The sequence below is a fragment of the Bison bison genome, unplaced genomic scaffold (assembly GCF_000754665.1).
Source record: "Bison bison bison isolate TAMUID 2011002044 unplaced genomic scaffold, Bison_UMD1.0 scf7180017864103, whole genome shotgun sequence".
Lineage (NCBI taxonomy): Eukaryota > Metazoa > Chordata > Mammalia > Artiodactyla > Bovidae > Bison > Bison bison.
The window spans coordinates 106,178-129,131 of NW_011494675.1; the positions used below are offsets into that span (position 1 = coordinate 106,178).

Here is a 22,954-nt window from a genome sequence, read left to right on the forward strand (position 1 = left end):
TGGCTGTCTGAGGAGGCCTTACAAATAGCTGTGAAAAGAAGGGAAGCAAAAAGCAAAGGAGAAAAGGAAAGATATTCCCCTCTGAATGCAAAATTCCAAAGAATAGCAAGGAGAGGTAAGAAAGCCTTCCTCAGTGGTCAATGCAAAGAAATAGAGGAAAACAATAGAATGGGAAATGTTAAGGACCTCTTCAAGAAAGTTGGAGATACCAAGGGAACATTTCATGCAACGATGGGCTCAATAAAGGACAGAAATGGTATGGAACTAACAGAAGCGGAGAATATTAAGAAGAGGTGGCAAGAATACACAGAAGAACTGTACAAAAAAAACATCTTCATGACACAGATAATCACGATGATGTGATCACTCACCTGGAACCAGACATCCTGGAATGGGATGTCAAAGGGGCCTTAGGAAGCATCACTACAAACAGAGCTAGTGCAGGTGATGGAATTCCAGTTGAGCTATTTCAAATCCTGAAAAATGATGCTGTGAAAGTACTGCACTCAATATGCCAGCAAATTTGGAAAACTCAGCAGTGGCCACAGGACTGGAAAAGGTCAGTTTTCATTCCAATCCCAAAGAAAGGCAATGCGAAAGAATGCTCAAACTACCACACAATTGCACTCATCTCACACGCTAGTAAAGTAATGATCAAAATTCTCCAAGCCAGGCTTCAGCAATATGTGAACCATGAAATTCCAGATGTTCAAGCTGGTTTTAGAAAAGGCAAAGGAACCAGAGATCAAGTTGCCAACATCCGTTGAGTCATTGAAAAGGCAAGAGAGTTCCAGAAAAACATATATTTCTGCCTTATTGACTATGCCAAAGCCTTTGACTGTGTGGATCACAATAAACTGTGGAAAATTCTGAAAGAGATGGGAATACCAGACCACCTGACCTGCCTCTTGAGAAATCTGTGTGCAGGTCAGGAAGCAATAGTTAGAACCGGATATGGAACAACAGACTGGTTCCAAATAGGAAAAGAAGTACGTCAAGGCTGTATAATGTCACCCTGCTTATTTAACTTATATGCAGAGCACATTATGAGAAACACTGGCTCGAAGAAGCACAGGCTGAAATAAAGATTGCTGGAGAAATATCAATAACCTCAGATATGCAGATGACACCACCCTTATGGCAGAAAGTGAAGAGGAACTCAAAAGCCTCTTGACGAAAGTAGAAGAGGAGAGTGAAAAAGTTGGCTTAAAGCTCAACATTCAGAAAACTAAGATCATGTCATCTGGTCCCATCGCTTCCTGGGAAATAGATGGGAAACAGTGGAAACAGTGTCAGACTTTATTTTTCTGGGCTCCAAAATCACTGTCGATAGTGTTTGCAGCCATGAAATTAAAAGACGCTTACTCCTTGGAAGGAAATTTATGACTAACCTAGATGGCATATTAAAAAGTAGAGATATTACTTTGCCAACAAAGGTCCGTCTAGTCAAGGCTATGGTTTTTCCAGTGGTTATGTATGGATGTGAGAGTTGGACTGTGAAGAAAGCTGAGAGCCAAAGAATTGATGCTTTTGAACTGTGGTGATGGAGAAGACTCTTGAGAGTCCCTTGGACTGCAAGGAGATCCAACCAGTACATCCTAAAGGAGATCAGTCCTGGGTGTTCATTGGAAGGAATGATGCTAAAGCTGAATCTCCAATACTTTGGCTACCTCATACAAAGTGTTGACTCTTTGGAAAAGACTCTGATGCTGGGCAGGATTGAGGGCTCTGGAGAAGGGGACCTAAGAGGATGAGATGGTTGGATGGCATCACCAACTCGATGGACATGAGTTTGAGTAAAATCTGGGAGCTGGTGATGGACAGGGAGGCCTGGCATGCTGTTATTCATGGGGTCACAAAGAGTCAGACACACTGAGCGACTGAACTGAACTGAGCAGGCAAATTTGGCCTTGGCGTACAGAATGCAGCAGGGCAAATGCTAATAGAGTTTTGCCAAAAGATCGCACTGGTCATAGCAAACACCCTCTATCAACAACACAAGAAAAGCCTCTACACACAGACATCACCTGATGGTCAACACAGAAATCAGATTGATTATATTCTTTGCTGTCAAAGATAGAGAAACTCTATACAGTCAGCAAAAGCAAGACCAGGAGCTGACTGTGGCTCAGGCCATGAAATCCTTATTGCCAAATTCAGACTTAAATTGAAGAAAGTAGGGAAAACCACTAGGCTACTCAGGTATGACCTAAATCAAATCCCTTACAATTATACAGTGGAAGTGACAAATAGTTTTAAGGAACTAGATCTGATAGACAGAGTGCCTGATGTACTGTGGACAGTGGTCTGTGACATTGTACAGGAAACATGGATCAAGACCATCCCCAAGAAAAAGAAATGCAAACAAAACAAAACAAAATGGCTGTCAGAGGAGGCCTTACAAATAGCTGTGAAAAGAGATGTGAAAGGCAAAGCCGCAAAGGAAAATTATACCCATTAAAATGCATAGTTCCAAAGAATAGCAAAGAGAGATAGGAAAACCTTCCTCAGTGGTCAATGCAAAGAAATAGAGGAAAACAATGGAATGGGAAAGTTTAGGGATCTCTTCAAGAAAATTGGAGATACCAAGGGAACATTTCACGCAACGATGGGCTCAATAAAGGATAGAAATGGTATGGACCTAACAGAAGCAGAGGATACTAAGAAGAGGTGGCAAGAACACACAGAAGAACTGTACAAAAAACGTCTTCATGACCCAGATAATCACGATGGTGTGATCACTCACCTAGAGCCAGACATCCTGGAATGGGAAGTCAAGTTGTCCTTAGGAAGCATCACTATGAACAAAGCTAGTGGAGGTGATGGAATTCCAGTTGAGCTATTTCAAATCCTAAAAGATGATGCTGTGAAAGTGTTGCACTCAATATGCCACTAAATTTGGAAAGTTAGCTGTGGCCACAAGACTGGGAAAGGTCAGTTTTCATTCTAATCCCAAAGAAAGGCAATGCTAAAGAATGCTCAAACTACCACACAATTGCAATCAACTCACACGCTAGTAGAGTAATGCTCAAAATTCTCCAAGCCAGGCTTCAACGGTGCATGAATTGTGGACTTCCAGATGTTCAAGCTTGATTTAGAAAGTGCAGAGGAACCAGAGATCAAATTGCTAACATCCACTGGATCATTGAAAAAAACCAGAAAGTTCCAGAAAAGCATCTATTTCTGCTTTATTGACTATGTCATAGCCTTTGACTTTGTGGATCACAATAAACTGTGGAAAAATCTTAAAGAGATGGGACTACCAGACCACATGAGCTGCTTCTTGAGAAATCTGTATGCACATCAGGAAGCAACAGTTAGAACTCGACATGGAACAACAGACTGGTTCCAAATAGGAAGAGGAGTATATCAAGACTGTATATTCTCACCTTGCTTATTTAACTTATATGTAGATTACATCATGAGAAATCCTGGGCTGCATGAAGCCCAAGCCGGAATCAAGATTTCCAGGAGAAATATCAATAACGTCAGATATGCAGATGACACAACTCTTATGGCAGAAAGTGAGGAAGAGCTAATGAGCCTCCTGATGAAAATAAAAGAGGAGAATGGAAAAGTTGGCTTAAAGCTCAACATTCAGAAATATCATGGCATCCGGTCCCATCACTTCATGGCAAATAGATGGGGAAACAGTGGCTGACTTTATTTTCGGGGGGCTCCAAAATCACCTCAGATGGTCACCGCAGCCATGAAATCTAAAGACACTTACTCTTTGGAAGGAAAGTTATGACCAACCTGGACAGCATATTAAAAAGCAAAGTCATTACTTTGTTGACAAAGGTCTGTCTGGTCAAGGCTATGGTTTTTCCAGTAGTCATTTATGGATGTGAGAGTTGGACCATAAAGAAAGCTAAGCACCAAAGAATTTATGCTTTTGAACTGTGGTGTTGGAGAAGACTTGAGAGTTCCTTGGACTGCAATGAGATCAAACCTGTCCATCCTAAAGGAGATCAGTCCTGGTGTTCATTGGAAGGACTGATGCTGAAGCTGAAGCTCCAATGCTTTTGCCACCTCATGCAAAGAGCTGACTCATTTGAAAGGATCCTGACTCTGGGCAAGATTGAAGGCAGGAGGATAAGGGGGTGACAGAGCATGGGATGGTTGGATGGCATCCCCTCCTCGATGACATGAATTTGAGTGAACTCCGGGAGCTGGTGATGGACAGGGAGGCCTGGCATGCTGCAGTCCATGGGGTCGCAAAGAATTGGACACAACTGAGTGACTGAAGTGAACTGAACTGAACCATATCAGGTGCTGCAGTATAGTCTTCAGGATGCACAGGCAATTTTGTATCCTATAAATTGACCACAGTGTCTGACTGACAATCACCTAGTCATCTCTTTGGTGGAGCTGGAATGCCACACTCTATGTATTAATAAAGGAACCCATTATTCCTGCATGTAAAATTATACATTTTTACTGTAATGTTTTTGTATATAACTTATTTAGTTTGACCTTTATTATTTCCCTGATACCTGAGGCCATAAGAATCTGCATGCAATGCAGGAGCCCTGGGTTCAGTCCATGTGTTAGGAAGATCCCCTGGTGAAGGGAATGGCTACCCACTCCATTATTCTTCCCTGAAGAATTCCACGGACAGAGAAGCCCAGTGAGCTACAGTTCATGGGGTCAAAAGTGTCAGATGTGACTGAGTGATTAACATTTTCATTTTCACCATATCATATTTTAACATTTACCCCATAATTTGAATTTCTTGTCAAAAACTCTTTGAATCTAGGGTTTTTGTCCTTTCTATTGATGCACATGCAGCTCTAAGTGTGGAGACATACACAAGGAACACTCTGGGTCTTTTTAAGAACCCAATAATTTATACCTGCACGTTTGAACTTTTGGTGGTGGTAGTTTACTTGCTAAATCATGTCTGACTCTTGTGACCCCGTGGACTGTAGCCTGCCAGGGTCCTCTGTCCATGGGATTTTCCAGTCAAGGATACTGGAGTGGGTTGCCATTTCTTCCTCCAGGGGATCTTCCCAACCCAGGAATGGAACCCTGGTCTCCTGCATTGCAGACAGATTTTTTACCAACTGAGCTACGAAGGAAGCCCTTTGAAATTTTACCAGTCACTAATCACATATAATGTGCACTCTTCCATTGTTAGTAGTGAGGAAAATGTCTGAGAGATGTTATGATAGAAGAACCCAATACACTTTAGTTCACATAAGAATGGAAGCAGAAAGACCACTTAAGATGTGGTTGCAATAATCTATGTAGGAAATTAGGGTTGATGTGGTATGTATATTGTGAGAAATGGTCACAATGTTTACTTACAGTTTCCTTCCAAATATGTTCCTCTGTTTTCATTCTCAATTTTATCATACATAAAATCAACCACAAGAGAAAATATGATGAGTTTATAATTCATCTATTTTATCTACATTAGTCAGTTATATGCTTACTTTTTCTTCTAAATATTAATTTCACTCATTTCCTTCTATTTTTATGGGAACTTTTAAAATTTATATCTTTGTATACTTTTTATATTGAAATATGCCTTATAAAACTTTAATTTTGGTACTTCTTCACTTTCATCAATCTCTTTTTATTCAAAGACAGTATTTTTTCTGTGAGGTAGATAAAATCATGCCATTTTTCTCCTTAATTCCCTTCACTGTCTCTTCTTGGTTCTCATGATTGTATCATGCACCATGAAAGAGACTGAAATACCACTAATAAATGCAATTCTCCTTCATTTACCTTTTTCCATAGTAGCCCAAGTGTGTTTCCAGTTTCTCTTCCCACTTGCATGACTCAGTTCTTGGCAATGAAATAGGAAAGGAAAGAACACATTCATAATAATCCCAGAAACCATGGAATTTACCAGTGTCAAAGCCACCTGACCCTGAATAATTGTTAACAGTGGTGTTGTACACTGGAGAAGACATGAGTTTGAGAAAACTGTGGGAGATAGTGAAGGACAGGGAAGCGTGGTGTGCTGCAGGCCATGGGGTCACAAAGCTTTGGACACGAGTAAGAGACTAAACAACAGCAACACAGTGAGCTTCACCCCAAACCCCGGATATTGTCTTAGAATACCCCTCTTTAGAACCCTCAGGTCTTAGAATTGTAGGAGTTTCCTATCTTTGTCATAGTTTAACCAATTAGTGTAGAGACATTGTTTTTGTTCTCCTCTCCCTCTGCATAAATTATCTCAGAACATTCTTCACCCTTACTCTCCCATTTCACATGGTCATTATATACCACATGACTGCACTCACCTGGCCACACGTTACTGATTCCACACAGCCTGTTATACCAAACAGTTCAACCAGAACATTTCCTGCAACTGTTTGAATAAGAACCTAGAGGAAATCTTTCTGTCTTTGCCTCTGTAGTTGTAATTTTTTTACACTTAGGAATTGTATTCTATTTCCCCCTCCATATTGAATGGACAAAACTTGAGCTCTGATATTAGGGACATTAAGCAGAATCATGCATATATGTAACAGATCTATGTATTTTAATCTCTCTTGTTTTCCTTTACTAGTGAGTTAATGATTGACACATACAACACAACTATAGTTAATAAATTATATTTTAAAATTTTGTTTTTTACAATGCAAGGTTTAAATGATGAGACAATTTCAGGAGATTGACTGTTTTGAACCCCATCTATTAGCTCAGAATTTTTGCCATGCTCATCATCAGATTGATCTCTTGTTTGCAAAATTTGAAATCCCGTGGCCAATAATTACTACATTGCTTTAGTAACAAATCTAAGGAGAATAATATTTATTATATAACTAAAATGTCCCAAGGACTATTTTGAGACTTAAAGGTGGTGGGTGGGTACATGCAATGTTTCTATTTTAGGACTAATATTACATTTAAAGAGAATTTGAGCATTTTCCCACCAAAGCTATAAATTGTATCACACATTAGCAAAAAATGACCACATTTTTGTTTTCTGATGCCACAGTTCTATTTGTTATGTATTCCATATAGTTTTAATAAAATTATTTGCCTTAAGATTGTTCCTATAAAGATATACATATATGTCCAATAAGGCTATATCTTTGCAATAAAACTACATATTTGCATTAAAGTTATGTGTACATTAATCTCTACAGATTGAATAGTCTCACCTCAATTCAATTATTTCATATTAGAATATTTTCTGTACACCTAACCATTTACAATTTACCTTTTGGACATCATAAGTTTCCATGTCTGTCCACTGAAATGTGATTATGAATTAACATACTATGTTTAATTTAATTTGAGCAGTATGAAGTGAAATAAGATTATTTCTTCACTTAATCTCAGTACTAACCTTTACCTAATTATTGCTTACAAAATGTATGATTTTCAGTTTTCAGTAGACCCATGAAAATTCTGTTGTGAAATTTCTGTTTAACAAACTAAATTTTAAAAAATCATCATTATATATTAATATAAAACACTTTCTGCATATTTCTTGCCTATATTCAGGGCTCTGTTTCTTAGTAACATCCCCCTTTTTGGTTATTTATTTGGATCCATGTGATTATTGAATATGTATTATGTCATTCCTCCCAACTTGTTTACTTACTTTTTTCCAGCTTTTCCAAACTGTGATGTTCCCAGCTATTACAAGCCTGATTTATCTGGCCTAAACCTGGAATGTGGGAGACCCAGGTTCGATCCCTGGGTCAGGAAGATGCCCTGGAGAAGGAAATGGAAACCCACTCTAGTACTCTTGCTATTGCCTGGAGAATCCCATGGAGGGAGCAGCCTGGTAGGCTAAGTCCATGGGGTCGCAAAGAGTCGGACAGGACTGAGCGACTTCACTTCAAACACTAATTAATATAGAGCAAAACAAAGCCAAAGGCATAGGTTTCAAACTTCACTACTTTCAGTGAATAAATTATTCATAAACAGTTGAATAAGGCAAAACATGGATTGACAACTGTATATTTGGAAAAGGTGGTAACATTAAACATTCAAATGAGATAAAAGACTTGGAAAATTAGACAGGCAGGAAGTAGTATAGAGTATAGCAAACAGGCACAAACAGGCATAAAGGCAGTGGTGGCAGTTTAGTCTCTAAGTCATGTCCGACTCTTGTGACCCCATGGACTGTAGACACCCAGGTTCCTCTGTCCATGGGGTTCTCCACGCAAGAATACTGGAGTGGGTTGCCAATTCCTTCTCCAGGGGATCTGCCAGACCCAGGGACTGAACTCAGGTCTCTTGCATTGTAGGCAGATTCTTTACCAACTGAGCTATGCTGCTGCTGCTACGTCGCTTCAGTCGTGTCCAACTCTGTGTGACCCCATAGACGGCAGCCCACCAGGCTCCCCCGTCCCTGGGATTCTCCAGGCAAGAACACTGGAGTGGATTGCCATTTCCTTCTCCAATGCATGAAAGAGAAAAGTGAAAGTCAAGTTGCTCAGTCGTGTCCGACTCTTTGCGACCCCATGGTCTGCAGCCTACCAGGCTCCTCCAGCCATGGGATTTTCCAGGCAAGAGTACTGGAGTGGGGTGCCATTGCCCTAATAAGAAAGAACATGCAATAATGTTAGAAACACTTTTTACAAAAATTGCAAGTTAAAAGTTAGTCTAAATGTATATAAGGAGCACACATTCATTAATTAAAAAAAAATCTCCCAAAGTTTTAAATATTTGCAAGATTAATGAAATGTAGAAGGCTGAATTCCTAAAGGCTGAATTAGAGAACAGTGAACATGGTTCTAAATGCAATATGTCAAAACACCCAAATCTCAGAATAACTATATTTCATCCTGAACACAATGTTTCTATTCCTGAGCTTTACTAGAAATAAAGCATTTAATGGAAGGAGTAGAATATTAGTGTTTGCTAGTGAACTATCTTGATCCCAGAAGTACCTATGACAGAGAAATAGAAAGAGACCAACCAAACAGCAGCTGGCTGGTGCAGCGGAATGCAGGTGAGTCACTTAGTGAAGGAGTGGATCTTCACTGAGATCAGCCTGATCAGCCTGCTGCAGGGCCTCCAGGAACAGAGAAAAAATATAGACTGAAAGTAGGGCCCAAGGGTACACAGACAGCACGGATGACTACGTGAATGCTCTTCAGACCACAGAGGGCCATGGATGCTTGACCTGAATGACCTTTTGTGACAGGCAATGATCTGTTCTGCCACATCCCAGATGACTTGAGCATCACAGCTTCTATCAGGTGCAACTGTAGCAGAAAGAGCAAAGGAAGGGCCATGGAGAATTTCCCTTCAAAAATTATATGTGAGTTGATCTTTTTAGCAAGCCCTGAACCACACTAACTTTACTCCAGAATTCTACTAAGCCAATTCCCATTCCACCTTCATATTAATGGTTAGCTTTAATATTATGATTGATTTTGATTATTTGTTGTTAATGATAGATTTCCATAATATGTGTGTTACATCCATTCAATGTCAACATCTACGGGTAAAGCTACTTAAACTCTGGAGTAGCTGAATGTGTGTGAGATGGCTTTGAGTGTATAAATCATCTGGAAGACAGAAAGTGAGAGAAGAATAGAAAATTTTGAGAAGGAAAGAAGGCAATAGAAGAAAAACTACTGTAAGTGGTGCATTCTAATCAAAGAACAGTTTTCTAAATTGCATTCTTTTATACAAATTCATAACTTCTTTTTTAAATGAATATCTGTTTGTAGGAATAGCAGAAATAAAAGTTGATGTGTTTACTGCTATTATTAAAATTATATTCCTGAATTTTGATTTAAGCTTATCCCCAGGAAATTATTCCATGAAATAAAATCGGAATCTATTCAAAACTTAAAACATTTGGCGTATATGCTATATAGCAATCTATTACAAAACATAAATGGTGAAAAAGTATGCACTGGAAAAATAAACTGAAAATTCTAAGTTCTTTTCTTGGCTAGTTTCATATGATACTGTTACTTTTGTCTTTAAATACTTAATAACTTCATTTCCCTAACCAATATTACTTTATAAATAAGCTCAAATTTTGGTGACACAATAGAAATATAAAATGATCAGGTGAAAAGTATATAATTTTATAACAGTCTGATACACATTTTTTATCAGTTAGTTTATATCTAATTGGATACAAGTACTTGAGTAATAATAATACATGATTAATTAGGAAATATTCTTGTGATAAACAGTAAGCTTGATCCACACTTTAAAACTTTAAAACATGCTCTGTTTAGTCAAGAAAACCTAAGCAACAATCCTAGAAATAAAGGGACCATTTTCTTAGTAATTACATTCCTTACAGCCTTCTTTACTTCCTCATTCCTAAAGCTGTAGATCAAAGGATTCAACATGGGGATCACCACTCTGTAGAACACGGAAGCCACTTTGTCTTGAGTCAGGGAGTAGCTGGAAGTAGGTCTCAGATAAGTGTAGATGGAGGTGAAATAGAACAGGATCATGGCTGTCAGGTGACACGCACATGTGGAGAAGGCTTTGCATCTCCCCTCCTCTTTATGCATACAGAAGATGGAGAAAAGAATGTAACACTAGGAGGTAAGGATCACCAGCAGAGTTCTGACCATATTCACACCAGCAAATGTGGACAAGATGCTTTCACACAGGTGTGTGTCAGAACACAAGAGCTTAAAAATTGGAGGGATGTCACAGAAGAAGTGATAGATGACATTGGAACTGCAGAATGACAAGCTGTTCACATAACCTGTGTGAACCACAGAGTTGAACAGTCCTGCTGTAAAAACCCCTGCTGCCATTTTCAGGCAGACTGTCCTGGACATGATCAAGGAGTAAAGGAGAGGGCTACATATGGCCATATAGCGGTCATGGGCCATTAACCCAAAAAGGATGCATTCAATTGTGGCCAAGGCTATAAAGAAGTACATCTGCAGAAAGCAGCCAGCAAAGGAGATGGTTTTCTTCTCTGACAATAAATCAACCAGCATCTTTAGAGTGATGGTGGAGGAATAACTAACATCCACAAAGGACAGGTTAGCCAGGAAGAAGTACATGGGTGTGTGAAGTCTGGAATCAGCTCTGATTAAGAGGATCATCCCAACATTCCCCACAACTGTAAGTGTTTAAATCATAGAAAAATGGCAGAAGAGGATAACTTGTAGCTCCAGTGTGTCTGCTAATCCCAACAGGATGAACTCCGTCAGTGAAGTATAATTTTTTTTCCGGCCATTTATTACAGATATATAATGCTTCAGCTTCCATTAGATGGAAACATTTCACTGTTCTATGTTTCCATGAAGTAATAGGAATGTTAATGTGGTTAGTGGCACATGAGGGAAAAAATGGCTTGGATAATAGAGTATAGTAAATAGAACAACTGAAATAAGGTAGAAACTAGTGAAAAAATGAATAAATGTTGGAGTTTGTTAACCAATTATCTGTATTAAATGTGGGTTGCTGCTGCTGCTGCTAAGTTGCTTCAGTTGGGTACGATTCTGTGCAACCCCAGAGATGGCAGCCCACCAGGCTCCGCTGTCCCTGGGATTCTCCAGGCAAGAACACTGGAGTGGGTTGCCATTTCCTTCTCCAATGCATAAAAGTGAAAAGTGAAAGGGAAGTCGCTCAGTCATGTCCAACTCTTCACAACCCCATGGACTGCAGCCTACCAGGCTCCTCCATCCATGGGATTTTCCAGGCAAGAGTACTGGAGTGGATTGCCATTGCCTTTTCCGAAATGTGGGTTGAGGCATCCAAAAATCCTTGGCCTAAGTCTACATAGTTCACTTCAGTTTTTTTCTAATGCAACATTTATGTTCTATTCTTTCTCTTCTAGCCCACATCCAAAATGCAAATTTCAGAGCTATCCTTGTTGAAGTCTTCCCCATTTTCTGAGGAGGTATTTGTTTAACTCAAATGCATTTTTTTCTCACAAAGACAGCTCTCTTTATTCTTTGATTCCAATATTTATGACTCACTACCCAAACATCACTTTTGTATTTTCCAAGCAGCAAACACAGCCTGTTTCAAATAACCCATATTTTGATACCTATTATACTCTTAAGAATTATTATGTATGTTTTAAAAGTTAACCACATATCTGTTCTCATTACAAAACACATTATCAAATCAATGCCCTATAGTAGCAGTCACCATACCTGTCCTCGGCAGTGAAAGATAAGGGCAGCAGCACACGCTTAATAATATCTTTCCCAGTACTAGTTCATCTGGTCTATTATTTTCTTTCTTATCATAATCTTCTCTAATAACTCAGTTGAGGCATAAAAATTATAAAGAGACAATTTTCATGTTGAAATGAAATGAAATCAGAGACAATATGGATTGTTTCTGTGTAAAAATTTGAGACACTTCTTGAATATATACACATACTTGGATTTTTTTTTTTTCTGAAAGAGGGTTTAACCATGGTGACTAGATTACAGCTTTTAATTGTGAGTCAATCCTCTAATGACAGAAACTCCATTCTCAAAAGTAATTAAAATATGATCATACATAGGTAGATGGAATCACACTCTATGTGGACTTGCATCATAACTTAGTTATTGATCTCTGTGTTACTTTAAAGTTGTTTTCCAAAGATAAAAACTTTAATTGGCTATTTAATTGCCTATTTTTTTTAATAATTTTAGCTTATTCCAAAAGGGTACATAAACCACTACAAAATTATAAATCTCCCCCTATGTATGCATATGTCTGAGTGTGTGTCTGTGTGTAACTGTGTGTGTATGTAACTCACCACATTTCTGGGTAAATTTAACCTGCAATCCACCTGTTTTGAGTGAAATAAACTGGAAGAAGATGCTAACTACTAAGTTCATGAATATTCTTCTGATGAATATGAATTATATTGGCCACAAAGGGACCTAGATTTTTGAGCTGGATGACAACTTTATGACAGGTCATTAGGTCAGCTTTACCACATCCCAGTTGAATATTGCAGCTTCTATCAGGTGCCACTTTAGCAGCAAGTGCAAGGCAAGGGCCATGGGGAATTTCTCTCCAAAAACTATATAATATAGTTACCATCTTAACAAGACCTGACCCCCTCTCAATTTCCTCCAGAATTCTACTAAATCACTCCCATTCCACTTCCACATTTAGGCTTACCTTTAATATTCAGATTAAAGGATGCTGTTGGTAATTGACAGATTTCCATAAGCAAGAAATCCATGAGTCCATCATGCAGAATATGTGTCAGTTTCACACATTAAACACTGATCAACCTGTTTTGGAACTATGCAGTGATTAAACTCTGCCATAACTGAATGTTTGTTCATGTGGCTTTGTTTATATGTATCACTCTGGAGGAGAGAAACTCAAAGAAGAACAGGAAATTTTTGAGAAGAAAAGAAAGGAATAGAAAAAAAAAAAACTGATCTAATTGTGCTTTTTAATGAAACAGCTGTTTTCTATATAGAACACTGCTACACAATTCATATTTATACATTCAGTTCAGTTCAGTTCAGTTGCTTAGTCATGTCCGACTCTGCGACCCCATGGACTGCAGCACGCCAGGCCTCCCTGTCCATTATCAACTTCCAGAGTTCACCCAAACCCGTGTCCATTGAGTCAGTGATGCCATCCAACCATCTCACCCTCTGTCATCCCCTTCTCCTCCTGCCCTCAATCTTTCCCAGCATCAGGGTCTTTTGAAATGAGTCAGCTCTTTGCATCAGTGGGCAAAATATTGGAATTTCAGCTTCAACATCAATCCTTCCAATAAACACCTAGGACTGATCTCCTTTAGGATGGATTGGTTGAATTTCCTTGAAGTCCAAGGGACTCTCAAGAGTATTCTCCAACACCACAGTTCAAAAGCATCAGTTCTTCAGTGCTTAGCTTTCTCTATAGTCAAACTCTCACATCCATACATAAAGAACATTAATGTTAAAGTTACTGAGATCAGATTCTGTCTAAGAGATTGTTTCCTGAATACATCTCACAAACATCTTATCATCAGTCTCTTCTTCCATTTCATATTCTCTTATTAAAAGTGTAGTCTGTGATTCCATTCGCTTCATCTTCTTTGTCATGTCATCATTGCCCATGTCAGGTCTGTTTATAGCATGACTAAGTCCACAGCTTCCTGGATTCAAATTGATTTTCAAAGTTTCTTGGATGGATTTGTAAATGGAGAAATACAAAAAAAACGTACCAGAACTAGCATCAACTCATTGCATCTTATTCTGAGAGGTTTAATTCACTGAAATATATAGAAAGAAACCTCATTAATTTGCACCTAACTACATTAGGTTTCCTTACATGTTGAGCGATGTAAAACTCAATTGCAGCTAAGGAATTTCAAGCAAGAGCAAATCTTGAGTTATCACACTTTCAAACTTCAAGTGATATTTGAAAGTTATAGTTATTGAACTCGTTAAAGTTATAGTTATTGAACTAGTGTGGTACTCACATAAACATAAGCACATAGACAAATGGAGCAGAATTGAGACAACATAAAGAATTGAGACACATCTATCAGTTCAGTTGCTCAGTCATGGGGTCTTTGCAACATCATGGGCTGCAGGACACCAGGCCTCCCTGTCCATTACTGACTCCCAGAGTTTACTCAAACTCATGTCCATTGAGTCAGTGATGTCATCCAACCACCTCATCTTCTGTTGTCCCCTTCTCCTCCTGCCTTCAATGTTTCCCAGAATCAGTGTCTTTTCCAATGAATCAGTTCTTCACATCAAGTGGCCAAAGTATTAGAGTTTCAGCTTCACATCAGTCCTTCCAATGAATATTCAGGACTGATTTCTTCTGGGATAGACTGGTTGGATCTCCTTGCAGTCCAAGGGACTCTCAAGAGTCCTCTGCAACATCACAGTTCAAAAGCATCAATTCTTCGGCACTCAGCTCTCTTTACAGCCCAACTCTTATATCCATACATGACCACTGGGAAAAAACATAGCTTTGACTAGACAGACATTTGTTGACAAAGTAATATCTCTGTTTTTTAATATGTTGTCTAGGTTGGTCATGACTTTCCTTCAAAGGAGTAAGTGTCTTTTAATTTCATGGCTGCAGTCACCATCTGCACTGATTTTGGAGCCCCAAAAAATAAAGTCTGACATTGTTTCCACGGTTTCCCCATCTATTTGCCATGAAGTGATGGGACCAGTTATCATGAACTTAGTTTTCTAAATGTCAAAATTTTAGACAACTTTTTCACTCTCCTCTTTTATTTTTATCAAGAGGCTCTTTAGTTCTTCGCTTTCTGCCATAAGGATGGTGACATCTGCATGTCTGAGGTTATTGATATTTCTCCCTGCAATCTTGATTCCAGCTTGTGCTTCCTCCAGCCCAGCATTTCTCGTGATGTACTCTGCATATAAGTTAAATAAGCAGGGTGACAATATACAGCCTTGACGTACTCCTTTTCCAACTTGAAACCAGTCTGTTGTTCCATGCCCAGTTCTAACTGTTGCTTCCTCACCTGCATACAGATTTCTCAAGAGGCAGGTCAGGTGGTCTGGTATTCCCTTCTCTTTAAGAATTTTCCACAGTTTGTTGTGATCCACACAGTCAAACACTTTGGCATAGTCAATAAAGCAGAAATAGATACTTTTCTGGAACTCTTTTGCTTTTTCAATAATCCGAAGAATGTTGACAATTTGATCTCTGGTCCCTCTGTCTTTTCTAAAACCAGCTTGAACATCTGGAAGTTCATGGTTCATGTACTGTTGAGCTTGGCTGAAGAATTTTGAGCATTGCTTTGCTGGAGTGTGAGATGAGTGCAATTGTATGGTAGTTTGAACATTTTTTGGCATTGTCTTTCTTAGGGATTGGAATGATAACTGACCTTTTCCAGTCCTGTGTCCACTGCTGAGTTTTCCAAATTTGCTGGCACATTGAATGCAGCTCTGTCACAGCATCATCTTTCAGGATTTGAAATAGCTCAACTGGAATTCTATCACCTCCTCTAGCTTTGTTCATAGTGATGCTTCCTCAGGCCCACTTCACTTAGCATTCCAGGATGTCTGGCTCTAGGTGAGTGATCATACCATCTTGATTATCTGGATCATAAAGATCTTTTTTGCACAGTTCTTCTGTGTATTCTTGCCAGCTCTTCTTAATACCTTCTGCTTCTGTTAGGTTCATACCATTTCTGCCCTTTATTGAGCCCATCTTTGCATGAAATGTTCCCTTGGTATCTCTAATTTTCTTGAAGAGATCTCTAGTCTTTCCCATTCTATTGTTTTCCTCTATTTCTTTGCATCAATCACTGAGGAAGGCTTTCTTAACTCTCCTTGCTATTCTTTGGAACTCTGCATTCAAATGGGTGTATCTTTCCTTTTCTGCTTTGCTTTTCACTTCTCTTCTTTTCACAGCTATTTGTAAGGCCTCTTCAGAGAGCCATTTTACTTTTTTGCATTCCTTTTTCTTGAGGATGGTCTTGATCCCTGTCTCCTGGACAATGTCACAGACCTCTGTCCATAGTTCATCAGGCACTCTGTCTATCAGATCTAGTCCTTTGAATCTATTTCTCACTTCCATTGTATAACCGTGAGGGATTCGATTTAGGACATAAATGAATGGTCCAGTCGTTTTTCCTACTTTCTTCAATTTTATTCTGAATGTGCCAATAAGAAGTTCATGATCTGAGCCACAGTCAGTTCCAGTCTTGTTTTTGCTGACTTTGTAGAGCTTCTCCATCTTTGATTTCAAATAATATAATCAATTGGATTTCGGTATTGACCATCTGGTGATGTCTATGTGTAGGGTCTTCACTTGTGTTGTTCTAAGTGGGTATTTCCTATAACTAGTGCATTCTCTTGGCAAAACTCTGTTAGCCTTTGCCATGCTTCATTCTCTACTCCAAGGCCAAATTTGCCTGTTACTCCAGGTGATTCTTGACTTCCTACTTTTGCTTTCCAGTCCCCTATAATGAAAAGGACATTTTTGGGGGGTGTTAGTTTTAGAAGGTCTAGAAGGTAAAGCTTCTTCAGCTTTACTGGTCAGGGCAACGTCTTGGATTACCTTGATATTGAATGGTTTGCCTTAGAGATGAACAGAGATCATTCTGTCATTTTTGAGGTTGCATCCAAGTATTGCATTTCAGACTCCGTTGATTATGTTGGCTATTCCATATCTTCTAAGGGATTCTTGCCCACAGTAGTAGATATAATGTTCATCTGAGTTAAATTCACCCATTCCAGTCCATTTTAGTTCACTGATTCCTAAAATGTTGACGTTCACTCTTGCCATCTCCTGTTTGACCACTTCTTCCAACTTGCATTGATTCATGGACCTAACATTCCAGGTTCCTATGCAATATTGCTCTTTATAGCATCAGACCTTGCTTCTATCACCAGTAATATCCACAACTTGGTGTTGTTTTTGCTTTGGCTCTATCTCTTCATTCTTTCTGGAGTTATTTCTCCACTGATCTCCAGCAGCATACTGGGAACCTACCGACCTGGGGAGTTCATCTTTCAGTGTCCTATCTTTTGCCTTTTCATACTGTTCACAGGGTTCTCAAGGCAAAAATATTGAAATGGTTTGCCATTCCATTCTCCAGTGGACCACATTTTGTCAGAACTCTTCACCATGACCTGTCTGTCTTGAGTGGCCCTACACTGCATGGCTCATAGTTTCATTGAGTTAGACAAGACTGTGGTCCATGTGATCAGATTGGTTAGTTCTTTCACTTAGCATAATGCCCTCAAGGTCTATCCATGTTGTCACAAATGGCAAGATTTCCTTTTTTATGGTTATTAATTCCATTTTGTGTGTGTACATGTACATACACATATAACTTTTCTTTACCTATTCATCTACTGTTGGCCAGTCAGGTTGCTTCCATATCTTCACTATTGCAAATAATACTCTACCTCTGTTCCTTATAGGCCTAAAATGTTGTCTTTGGACCCCTCATGAGCATTACAACCAAGTCGTTTAGGGACTTCCCTGGTAGTTCAGTGGATCAGAATCTGCACTTCCACTGTATGGGACCTGGGTTAGATCCTTGGTTAGGGAACTAAGACCCTGCATGCCGCACAGCATGGCTGTGTATAGTCAACTAATATTTCACAAAGGAGCCAAGAACACTCAGTGGGAAAAGGACCAATTCTCCAATGAATAATACTGAGAAAATTGTATAGCCACCTGTTAAAGAATGAAATTGGACATCATGAACTTACATCATGAACAAAAATCAGCTCAAATTGATTAAGGGTAAATATAAGCCCTGAAACCATAAAACATCTAGAAGAATATGTAGGGTAAAGCTGCTCAGCATTATGCATCTTGGCAATGATTTTTTTTTTTTTAATCTGAAAGCAAGAGTCTGTTTTGCATTTAAATAAACGTTGTATCTCCATATACTCTACAAGTCTGTATGTTCTTTTCATCTTTCTGTCTTCTCCAACCAGTGTGTTAAAGAATCTGACCCAGACTTAACACAAACATGAATAATGATATCTTATAGGTTTATTTGTTTTTCAATACAAGTTTACAAGGATCATACAATTTCAGGAAGTTGAGGACTTGGAACCCAATTCAGAAACTAAGTTTTTGACATAGCTTTTCAACCAGAGTTGATCTCTTCTTTGCAAAAACTTGAAATTCCTTCACCAAGATTCATCCTTCTTTAGTAAAATCTCTAGGATAATAATTTTTATTAAGTGACTAAAACATCCCATAGACTATTTTGAGGCTTAAGGATGGAATGTAGGTATATGTAATGTATTCACAGTAGGCTTAAAATTACGAAATTTAAAGATAAAAAGATGATACATACCAGCCAAAGAAGTAAATTATACCTAAGTTTAGCAACAAATGACCCCATTTTTGCTTTCTGATGTCATACCTTCTATTTGAGATATATTCCATACAGTTTCTAAAAGACTACTTGTTTCAAAATTGCTTCTATAAATTTATGTATTTCCATAAACCTACATATTTTCAATGAACTTCATTGTGCTTTCTTTTACTACAGATTGTATCTTTTTAAATCTATTCAACTACTTTATATTTCACTTTTCCATATATGTGACCATTTTAGTTTTGCCCTTTTGACATAATATCACTTGTTTTTCTCTTTTAAAGGATAATTATAAGGTAATACACTATATTTTAACTTAATTGAGTTGTGTGAAGTTAAACAGGCTTATTGCTTCACTTAACCCTGTACCTAATAGATGTTTACAAAATATGAGACCTCCCATTTTTTAATTATCTAATGAAAATGATTTTGTACATGTTAGTTTATATTTTTAAATACAAATAAAACATCATTTTTATATATTAATACCTACTGTCTCTGCACATTTCTTCTTCCTAAATGCAGGACTCCAATAATTTCATCTTTTTGGAAGGTTGTATATTTGAATCTTTGTGATTCCTAAATGTTGATTATTTCATCCTTTCCAGTGCATTTGCTTAATTTTCCAACTTTATGATATTCACAGGTTTTGAAGGTAGTCTCTGATTTCCCAGAATTGCTGATGAATATTGACTGAACAAAGCATAAAGGCATGCATTTCAAAATTCATTAACTTTTATAAATAAAATACTTTGAATAAAAAAAAAAAGGTATTCAAAAACCCTTGAATAAGCAAAACATGGTTGATAAGTGGTAGGTGGTAATGTTAAATGTTTAAGGGAAATAAAAGACTAGGGACATTAGAAAAAGTGAGCGAAATGCAAATAGCCAAAGGCGCAAAAGAATGCTACATTCATAAGGGAGAGTTTAATAAATGTTGTTAAATTATAAAGAAGAGAAGGATAAAATCAAACTCAAAATTAGAGGTTTCAATGCTTTTACAATCTAAATTTCTTTTGAGTCAAAGAAAATTTTTAAAAAATTGAATATGTTTTACAAAAGTTCTTTGAAAAATGAGCAAGAAAATATGAGTTCAAAATAATTTTCAAAAGCAATTAAAGGCTAAGTAAATAATCTTGAGTTACATAAGCAGTACATATTCAGTTAATTAAAATGAACAAATATAATTAACTGGTAATAGTTCCCAAAGTTGGAAATATTTGAAGACTTTGCAAATGAAAGCTTGGGTGTGCAGGTTCACACACAGAGTGTGTCTCCGTAGGAGCCAAGAATGTTCCTGACAGAGTTAGGGTCACTAGAGCTCTCCTACAGAGCGAAGACGTGTGGATGAAGTTTTGCCTTTCCCTTTGCTGACATTCCTGGGTCAGAGCAGTGCTGCCCATGAGGAAGATGGCTGTGGGAGTGTCTCTAAGGGGGCCAGGTGCCATGCTGGGATCATCTGGTCAAGGGCACCTTGCACATCCGAAGGGCCCCAGGAGAGGAGTTACGGACTGGCCCCTTGCTGGAGATATCACAATGTGAGGCAAAAGCTAGCTCTGTCAAAAGGAGGAAAACAGCAATGGGATAGATTTTCAAGCAGTTGCTAGGTCACACTGCATTAGGGCTCCCCAGGGGAGACATGGGAATTTTGGTCCTTAGGCCCAGTATCCAGGGGCGCACACAGGGTGTTTTCCCCACAGAATCCAAGAATGTTCCAGACAGACCTAGGCTCACTAGCTGTTGCTAGGCCACACATTATGCTATACTTATTGCTAACAGTAAAAATACCACTGGAGCTCTAATTAATTTTTTTTTTTTTTACTTGCAATGTTAGTGATAGAACCAAAGGCTGATATCTACATCAAACAGGAGAAATGTAATGGAAACTAAACAATTTTATGTAATAACATTGTCGTGTTCCTATACAGTCAAATGGACATGCAAAAGTACATGGTTTTTCTGAATGTTTATTTCAGAAAGTTAGAATTGGATGCCTGCAAACAATAAAATGAATAATATATTAATACATAATGTTAATAATATACAGTTGGTCATTCTTTTTCCTATTCTACCACAGCTAACTGACTTGAAGTCAGTTTTAGTAACTGCTACTAACAGAAGACCCTCATCAATAAGTGAAGATGTATAGGAAAATCCATAATATATCTAAAAAACATCAAAGATAAAATGATGATTAAAAAAATACAGTGACATCTTAATTGCTATAAGAAACAAGATGATTATGAAAGCAAAGCCCACAATCACGTACAGGCCCCGGAAGCCTGTGACTGTCATGAGTGTTGGCTTCTCCTTCATTTAAGGTTGTAAAAAGTGCTTTGTAAAATCCTGAGGTTTGCACCAGTTGTAACCTCCTGAAGAGACTGCAGTAAAAAGGGTTTCTAGAATATCCTGACAATTTTCATCTACCAGGCTATGGTGAGCTCAAGCAATACATACTCCAGAGGACAGAAGATAGACATGTTGGGAAGTGGGAATGACTTCTACTGCACTTAGGGAGAAAGGGCATGTTGCTACTCAGCCTAGTACAAGTGTAGAAGCAATACCTCAGTGATTAAACCTTTAAAGACTCTATACAAATGGCAACAACTGGTAGGAATAAACTTTCAGAAGTGCCTTCTCAGACCTCCCATCATAAGCACAAGCATAATAAAAACACTGAGTTTTCATGGTCTCACACAAAATTAGACTCACTTTTAACAATGGCCGGAGAGGCTCCTATAAGACATGAGGGCTGGGATTTACTGTAGGATGAACACTGGTTTAATGCATCGCTATGTGTTATAGAAATATGCGTTATTGATAGGGTGAAGGCATATTCTTGAATAACACAGCAAATAACACTACAAATTCAAGGAACATGGCTACAATGACAATAGCTAATTTCATGATGGCTACTATTTGGTAGAGCTAGGATTGCCTCTACCATTAAGTACTTAAATGGTCAGCTGTAATATTACCCATTAGTTTCTCACTGTAATTCTCACTTAGAAACCGAATCTAATACTTTCCATGTTTACTAGCACAAGAACAGTGAAAGATCCTTGTAGAAGAAAGTCAGACAGACATGCTTCTGTTTTATCACAGAAGCTGCTAATGACCAGTCCTGCTTACAAACAGATTGCTAATTCCAAATTTCTAGACAGTTATGCAGATATTCTTTACTAACTGAGCCACCACGGAAGCCCTAATAGCTCAGTTGGTAAAGAATCCACCTACAATGCAGGAGGCCCCGGTTTGATTCCTGGGTCAGGAAGATCCCCTGGAGACGGGATAGGCTACTCACTCCAGTATTCTGGCCTAGAGAATTCCATGGCCTCTACAGTCCATGGGGTCACAAAGAGTCAGGCAGGAATGACTGAGCCACTTTCACTTTCACATGTAGATATTATTTTTAAAAAATGCGGTAACATATCTAGTACCTTTGTCAAGCTAAAGAATGAGTAATATAAATATGAATAATCAACTTCATCCTTTATAGTTATTACTGTCCAATATTTGCTTTGAGAGGAGTTGAACTACTCATTGTTAAAGAGAAATGATCCTTTCCTCTCTGAAACATTTGTCAATATTCAGGTGTGGTGAATAAAATACTTAAGGATCTAATACATAAAAATGAAATATGAAAAGTACATAGATTTTTCACTCCCTTTCTCAAAGGATGGAATATTTTGTATTTGCCCTGATTTTATGTCTTGACTTCATGTACAATTGTTTGTATATTGATATTTTTAGTTGAAATAAGACTAAAAATATTGATATAATACTAATATATCATGTTGGTATGTGTGGTTGTCACATAGGATTCACAGGAGATTTAAATTCACACTTGTCAAGGCAAAGGATTAATGCTATTTAGCTTCTTCATGAATCTATACCACGAATGAAGAGCTTTTCTCAACATATTTCACTGAAGGAACTACAAGGATGATAGGCATAATACTATGCTTCAACTCATGGATTTCTAACCATTGCTTACAATACAGATCTGATTTTCAACATTAGGGTTCTTTCAGTGTCCTTGAACAGCATTTGTTTTTCTGTTCAGTTCAGTTCAGTTGCTTAGTCGTGTCTGACTCTTTGCAACCCCATGAACCGCAGCACGCCAGGCCTCCCTGTCCATCACCAACTCTCAGAGTTTACCCAAACTCGTGTCCATTGAGTCAGTGATGCCATCTAAGCATCTCATTCTCTGTCACTCCCCTTCTCCTCCTGCCTTCAATCTTTCCCAAC

The 22,954-nt window shown here is 38.2% G+C and overlaps 1 pseudogene; it reads right to left on the minus strand.

Moving 5' to 3' along the window:
• Positions 1-10,178: 10,178 nt before the first annotated feature.
• On the minus strand, positions 10,179-13,982 carry LOC104987643 (annotated as a pseudogene).
• Positions 13,983-22,954: the final 8,972 nt, after the last annotated feature.